This window comes from Galeopterus variegatus, unplaced genomic scaffold (assembly GCF_000696425.1).
Source record: "Galeopterus variegatus unplaced genomic scaffold, G_variegatus-3.0.2 Scaffold3870, whole genome shotgun sequence".
In the NCBI taxonomy this organism is placed as follows: domain Eukaryota; kingdom Metazoa; phylum Chordata; class Mammalia; order Dermoptera; family Cynocephalidae; genus Galeopterus; species Galeopterus variegatus.
Window position 1 is genome coordinate 204,480 of NW_007729981.1, and position 8,562 is coordinate 213,041.

General features: G+C 37.4%; 1 long non-coding RNA gene across 1 annotated transcript; it reads right to left on the bottom strand.

Moving 5' to 3' along the window:
- Positions 1–718: 718 nt before the first annotated feature.
- On the bottom strand, positions 719–8,291 carry LOC103601769. Its single transcript, XR_551475.1, has 2 exons — positions 8,121–8,291; positions 719–4,972 (listed from the first exon to the last, which is right to left on the bottom strand). It is a non-coding gene; the product is annotated as an uncharacterized LOC103601769 (long non-coding RNA).
- Positions 8,292–8,562: the final 271 nt, after the last annotated feature.

An 8,562-nucleotide genomic window follows, 5' to 3' on the forward strand; every position in this document is an offset into this window, starting at 1 on the left:
AGACAGGAGCTTAAATCTTCTCATCACAAAGAAGTGATAAATTTTTGCAGTGATGAATTTGCTATAACTACCCTGATTTGATCACTACACACTGTATACATGTACTGAAATATAACTCCGTACCCGATAAATATGTACAACCAATACGTTTCAATTAAAAAATAATTTTAAAAAACACAGCTCAATAGGAAAAGAGGCAAAAATATAAAGAAAAATTTCCAGGAAGAATAGGAATTCCCATAATAAAATATGTTCAATTTACTAACATCCAAAAATTTACAAAATGAAACCACAGTGAGACAGCATTTTACACACTACTGTTTGGCAAAAAATTTGACAGACAATCCGAAACACTGGCACTGATCTAGAGCCCCGGAAATTCTAGTATACTGGTGGGAGCATAAGTTGGTGCCATGACTTTGGAAAGCAATTTGGCCTTATCTACTAAAGGTGATGATGTGCTTTTACTGTACAACCCTGCAATTCTACCAAGGTATATATCCACTCTCCTGTATGTGCACCAGTAGTTACATAAATGAATGTTCATAGCAAAAAAAAACCCCAACAACATTTCCTTTTTCTATTTCAAACAAAGATACAGTTCAATAATCAGCACCTAGAGAAGGGAAAAACTGTGATATATTCATACAATGGAATACCATTAGCAGTAAAAATAACTCCCTCTGCAATAAGCATAAAAAGGAAGCAAGAGAATGCATTTGGTTTAATTCCATTTATTCTTTTTTAAGGATACATACGTGGAGGTAAAATGGTAAAGCATAGGAAGGCTATGGTCAACACAAAGTTCAGGATAGGGGCTCCCTCTATCAGGGAGGGAGACAAGTTCAGAGAAGAGTGCACAGTGCCTCAGAGGAAAGGCAATAAGGTGGGCAGCAGGCACACAGGGGCTGTTTATTATTCTTCTTTATACTTTAGTGTATTTATCATATGTGTATGCATATATATATTCCACCGCATGTATGACACTTTAAAAGATTGGGATGGCTGTAACGAAGAAATACAACATCTGTAATGTTTCAGATGATGAACCACAGCCCAGAGTGCTATGAACGTCCCTCAACTCTAACATTTACCACTGGCCGTAACTGCTGCTTTTGTTTCTGTTTCCCTCATCCTTGAGGCTGGAGACTATTGTCCTGCTCAGACAGTACCCATCACATTCAATATATGCTGAAATATATGACCAAACTAATCTGACCTGCATCTCTAGAAGAACTAGGAAAACTTTGGAAATCTGGGGCACAGGTGGATGGTGATCACTTGCTTATCTGGTTTCATGCTTTAGCACATTTCTGCAAACTGACAGCCCATTCCCTTTGATCCTTTCCTACACCTTCCCTTTGTCCTGGTGTTTAAGGTTTGAAACAGCTCAGTGATAAGATCAACCTCAGACACTGCTTTCAGAAATATTTTTTTCTGCTTTCAGAGGTGGCTGCCTCAAAGGGGGCCCTTGGTAATAGGGGTCACAGCCACTCTGTCCTTGTTTTCTGCACTCAATTAGAACATTTCCAGAAGCCTCTGGCTTCAGTGTACTCAGGTAACCACACAGTCATCCATTTGAACCAACCTGGGGCTCAGTGATTTAACCCTGTCTTCGGTCCTGATCACTGTATGAGATGATATGATTTTGTAGTCTCCTCTCAACACCTTCATGTAGGACCACACACGCATGGCTCCTTGAATGGTCACACAACCTGTTTGCATTTTTACAACCAAATCTGCAGCTTTGATAAACAGGATTCATGGCTGGGTATAGAAACACATTTTCCCAACTAGACAAAGGATTCGGACAAACAGAATTAAAATCAGAAAAGGTACGAGAAATGATAGGGAACAAAAACTCTGTGTTCAGAATACGTGTTTTCTGGAATTTATTCCCCTTTAATGCTTAATATAAAATCTGAGATTTCACCAGTGCAATTAGAGACAAACACATATAAATCGAACTCTAAAAACAATTATGCAGATCAAAGTGGACCCTGACACTTAAGAAAAGCTGTTAAATGAAAAGCATTTCTAGAAAAAGTAAAACCCCATAGTAAAATGAGACAAACAAAACAAAACAAAAACAAAACAGAAAGAGGCTTTGGTACCTTTCAATAACAGAAGACAAAAATAAGTTTAGCTCATTATTAAATTCATGTGTAATATAAGGACATCTATGTGGAGTATTCAACTAAATTTATAAAAAAGGAACAAATTTATAATATATTAGTTTGAGAGAAAAAAAAATCTTCCTCTTCCCCTCTTTGATTTTAATAAAACATACGAATTTGGAAAAACAAGTATGTCCCCAACTAAATTTTCTTCTAGTCTGCATGCGCCTAGGAGGATGGCACTCTATTATGTCTAATTTTAAAATGGCGTAATTTGATTTTTAGCAGCACATTTCCTTTGTCCCAACAAACCTACTGCAAAAAATAAAAATTGTCTTGAAATGTCCTTGATCTTACATTTTGCCTGCAATTCCCAGCCACTTCTTTCTTAGGTTTTTGAGACTGTGATTATCAAAATCTAAAGGCATCTAGTTAAAGAAGGGAACACGACAATCATTATTCCATGTTTGGAATCCAGATGGTACAAGAGTACAAGTAAAGACACAATATTCTGTGAACACAGTGTGGTCCCAGAGGGTAACAACTGGTACTCCGTGGAGCCTGGGTACTGTGGTAAATGCCACACACTATGCTTCTAGCTCACTCATAGCAAGTACAGGACTGCCTGAGGCTGGTCTCTTGTATTTCTTTGCTGATCAAAAAAAAAAAAATCGGGGCAGGAGATGGTGTTGTAAATGTGGTAGAAATTTAGCACTACTCTCCATCTAGTCTGTTGATTGCTTCTCGGACTTTTGGCTAAGATCAAGTGTTGCATCTAGTCTGTTGAATATAATCATACTAGGCACACCATGGTTAACTCAAAAGTTATATGACATACAAATCTGAATAGCTTTCTTTGTCTAACAAGTTTATCTAGCAAATCCTATAGCCCCAGAATTTCACGTGCAAAGCCTCTACCTTACCAAGTTGGTTCTTGGTGCTCACTGGCAAGGGTGGACTAAATGTAAATTTGGTAACTACAACATGACAATTTTTAAAATTGCTGTATCTTAGAAAGAAATCCTAGAAGACTTACATACTCAAACACAATATCCAGTTAAAAAGAAATTCCTGAATAGTCCCTGGGATTTATCAAAAGGAATTTGACTTTGATCTCTTATTTAATGCCAACTAACCAGTAACACCTATGACTTGATAACAGCTTTCCTTGGAGAGAAAATTGTGGATCATGTGTCTGTTCCAGTCAAGTAGAAATCTGTCATGCTTTCCTTCTGGTTATAAGCCCTGACTGCAAATCTTAGGCTGGGATTTCAGCTTTAGCACTAAACAAGTCCTTTAGAATAGTCCACATTTAGCAAGGCATGGGCAGGGTGGGAGGCATATGGGACAGAGCTTTAATATTTTGTTCTTTCAATTTCTTATAAATGTCCTGCTCAGAATCATAATGATGGGTCCAGCATGAGAATGTTGGGAATAGTAGAGTATTTTAGGCAGCCCTCTGAGAGTTTATCCTATTCAAGGCTGTTCCTATATTTGGCAATTACAAACTAATAAATGTGAGTGTCCCTATTATAGGGACAAGGATGCAGAAAAGTTGGCCTCTGCCCTAATGAAGTAATCATGTTCAAAGTTTATTGGCATCCACTCCAATGGGAGTAGAGATTTTGCTTGCCAAGTACAATCCAAAGTTACTTTCTGGACAGCTCCTTTCTTATATATGTTGCTCTAAAAACTCATTGTACTCATATATGGAATTAGAGCATGTATCTGTATTACTATGAAAACATGAGCCTGTGCATTGGCCATAAATATGAGCAAGCAAAGTTGGAGGAACAATGAAAAGTAACACAAGAAAAAAATTAAATTGTACAGCAATATTGGTATCTTTTAATATGCCTCATCAAGGGTTCACAAAATATATCTAACTGAGATCTTCCTTTCTCAAAAAATATAATCCCTTCATAAAATAGAATAAGCAGCTGTTAGTTAGGGGAGTTGCATTTAAAAATACATATGTACTTACATATAAATAAATTGCTAGAGCTGATGCTTTCTGATACTATTCAGACACTATTCAGACAATTTTCCTATAAATTTACTATCTAATTAGTGCACCTCTTAAAATATATCTTTCAAGTAGTCTTATGCATTGGGTGAAACTTTCCCCTTGTAAGAAACAAAGAAGCATGTATTTTCCAAAATAGCAATTATTTTCATCCCTGTAACTTGGTTCTAATTACCCAATGCTGCAAGTTATTTTTGGAAACATGTGTAGGGAGCTCACAGGATTTATGGGGGCAAAAGTTTCCATTACAAAAAAAAGTCTAGAACATCTAACTTTTTTGACAGGTGTTATTACAATGCACTGGAACAGTGACATTTGTGATTCTGCAACAAAAATCTTCAACACCCTTTGTCAACCAGCATTGCTTTTCTTCTTTCTGATCCAAACATTCTAATAGCCTTGTAGACTAATTTCAAGGATGCAATCCAGGCAGCTTAAAGAGAAGCAGGTTTATGCAATACTGGCATCTACTACAACCTAGGACAGATCCAACATTTCCTCTCTAATGGTGCCACCCACTTATCTTTCAGTCATTAAAGGAAGCACATCCGTAACAGGTAACTGTACTTTCATGTGAGTGAGGCAACTGCAGAAAAATCTGAAAATAAGAAAAAAATCCACCACAGTCCTGATTTGGTTTAAAGCAATCATGCAATCCCCATTATACCCACATCTTCTAAAAACACCTTTTCCGTGGCAAGCAAAGTTACTGGTGATGCACGTGGCTTTTGTCACAGTGATGCATTAGGTAAGGAGGGGTGTACTGAGTACTGGGGGTGCTCCACAATGCATCTCCGTCATCTTCCACTTTTCCTCTTTAGGGTTCTGCCTATTTAAAAAAAAAAAAAAGTGCCAGTTATTGCATTGCATTGACAAGAAAATTCACCTTTGGCAGTAGTTTTTCAAACGTCAAGAATAGAGGTGTTGGAAATCATAATAAATCACCTTCACATGGTTGATAAGAGCAAATCCTGGGTTTCAGGATCAGAGCCCAGATGGAAATCACACCCACATGACCTGAATATTAAAGTGGAAAAAAAGGCATTATGCTTGCAACAACCTACTGAGACCCCTCTTAGAGGTACTGCTCCACTAGTGAGTGGAGAGGTGGGGGATGGGGTTACCATCTGGTTAATGGTGACCCAAGGTGAAGGACAGCACTGGTATGGACATACCTACTAGTAAACAGTTGCTTTCCCAATCCCCCAAGTGCCATCCCTGCCCCTCCCCTATGATCCAACCATTAAACAGCTGACACCCGACCAGCACTGGCTAGTCAGTGCCCCATGTTTACCAATTGTTACATATTTTGAATATCACTCCTAAATGGCAGGGATCTGAATGCAGAAAATTTTACTTCAGGCCCTGCTTAGAGTATATAAAAATAATAAACCCGATGGTTTTCTACCTGAAAATTAGTTGTGAAAAGGCCTCTTTTTCTCAGCATGTTAGGCATGTACCATAGTGAGCCAGCCACTACTGGCTCCAGCCAGCCATAGCAGAGAGTGGGCCCCCAGGGTTTTCACACCTTCCACCTTCTCGAGAAAAGTGGGAAATCTGTATTTTTAGGTATTAGCAATCAATTTGCATTCTTTTAAAAATTCTGTGCAGCAAAAGCAACATATCCAGAGCCAATATGACTGGAGTCCACCATTTGGTGACTTCTGACCTTCCTCTGCCCTGTCCGCTGTTGAGAGCAGCCCAGTCAGAGTCTGCACCTTCTCTGTTGGGCCTGTGAATGTTCTTTTCCTACTGGTTAAGAACAGTTACAGATGCTAATTGTGTCTTTATGTGTTTTCTGGTAGGCTTTCTAGCCCTGTCTTTTATGCAGAAAAGGAGACAAGAAAAAGGGTCTTTTAGTACATTAAATGTGAACACTCTGTCTCTCTTAGAGACCGTAGACTGTGATGAATTACTACAAAGGTGAAAAATAAGTAGAAAGGGGGGAAATGCTGAATTGTTTTTAAAGATATTTTCACTTCTTTCATATAAAGATGAAGTATGAGTTGCTATTAACCTTTACGTCCCTGCTGGTTCCCAAGAGAGAGCAGCAGAGACACTGTTCCATGGACATCCATTTTGGTCCCATGAGCTCCTGCCTAGGTATCACTGATTCAGGCACCTTAAAATGATAGGCTACATAGGTGGGGATCCTCAAGGCCCTGACTGCCTTTGGAATTGTCTACTGACATCAAGTCAACTTCAGTGGCACCAAGACCAAATTTAATACTATGACGAGACATCTGAGAATGTATATTTTACAGATCATAGATTTCCTGAGAAATTTTTGAGAGAATAATTTTTTTAAAAAGAATAAAAAAGCCATGGGCCGGCCCGGTGGCGCACTGGATGGTGCGCCGCTTGGGAAGCGCGGCGGCGCTCCCGCCCGAGGGTTTGGATCCCACATACAGACCGGTTCCCGCTCACTGGCTGAGCAAGGTGCGGGGGCAGCACCGAGGGTTGCGATCCCGTTGCCGGTCCCCAGTCCGGTACGGGGCAACACTGAGGGTTGCGATCCGTTGCCGGACACGGAAAAAGACAAAAAGACAAAAAGACAAAAAAAAAAAAAAGAATAAAAAAGCCAGCCTGCAGAGTCTCTAAGAAATCTATATCCTTGGGGGAAATAGGAACAAAGATGGTAAGCACACAGTATTTTTAAAAAGGTTTCTGCATAAACAACAATGCCCACTGGATTTATGCATCCAATAGATTACCCCAACCCCAGTTTTTTCCCATTCTTTGAAGATAAATCTGGATTGTCTAATATCTTTGGATGAAACATGTTATAAAAATACTCTAATTTTCCTAACAAGAATTCAAATGTTCCATCTTTATAAAAATAGTTTTAAGAACATTTAAATACTATATGTGTGGGTTTTGCCTTTGCTTAAAACATGTGCACGGAAACCGCCCACAGCCATCTGTGGATTTACTGATGTAAAAACAAAGCAAGATTTCATATTGGCTATGCACTGCAGGTGCTGGTATATAATTTGTATTACTGATCGTCCTTGCCTTCCTCCCACAGGTGTTCCAGAGATGGTACAAATCTTGGGTAGCCTCGAAAGACCTATTACTCATGGACATCAAAGTTCCCAGTAAAGTACTCTCATTTCAATTGCATTATAAATAGACACTGTAGAATTCAGTCTCAATGTGAAATATAGTCAAAACTTTAATTACTACGTATATAAAAATTACAAGGAAATACACAAAAATGTCAATGTAGTTAGCTCTAGGTAGTGATTTTTACTTTCTACTTCAAACTTTCTTGTATTTTCCCTATTTTTGTAAATGAGCCCTAGCTACTTTCATAATCAGCAAAAACAAAATATTTTTTAGAGAAAGAAATAACAATCAATATTGCCTTACTTAATAAAGAACTTCTTTTTCTTATTTTGAAAGTGAATCCATGTGCCTAATAAAGTTGGGATAACATACATCATTTCTAAGCCTAAACAAGAGAAAATCTTGGGTCTGTTATATTACCTCAAAGACATATGACTTAAGAAAGTGGCTTCAAAAATATTTTGATTATATTAGGAATTGCAGCATTTTTTCACAGTTGATCAACTGTTATTGTAGATCATCTCCTCTCCAACAAAAATAAGTTAAATGTATAAAAAAAACTTTAAAATATGGCTTTATGTCTGCTATTTCAAAAAATGTAAAGTAATGTAAATTTGCAGTTTAAAATAGAAAGCACCTCCTACTTTTTGCTACTTTAAATTCTTCTTGGAGGAATGGGGTATAAATTATAAATATATTAATATTCTCATTTGTAGCAACAATTAAAAATTGGAAAGAAAGAAACTAGGCTTCTTTGTGTGTTTTAAAACTGGGCAGTCTCTAATTATGCACTGGAGAAAGCAAACACTAAAAATCAAGGAGACTATATATGTGTTGTTCTAACACCTTCAACCTCAAAGAACAATTCAAGATAGATGAGTTCTAAAACAAAAATAAGATTTACCTACTTTTGATGACAACCGTGGTTTCAGGCCTAAGAATGAAAAGACTGTGTTGCTTTCCTTTGATTCGAAAAAACTGTCATAATCCTAGAAAAAAAGGAAGAAGAAAATAAAACTAATAAAAGTAAAACAATTATCCTTATACTTGTATTTGGTGCTCCCAATAAATTCCTTATGGAAGTAAAAACTGTACCAATGCTCCATCCAGGCCAGGGAATAGCTACATAAATCTACTGAATTTAATCTGTTTGAGCCTAAAAATTTCTCTGAGTATGATGAACAAATTTTTAATCCAAAACCTATGACAGGATTAAATTATAAACAGAATTTCATAGAAACACATTCCTTTTCCCTAATGTGTCAAACTAACATTTATCTGTGTGGATCATTTTTATTTATTTATTTATTTTTTGTTAAATTTTTATTTTGTCAATATACACTGTATATG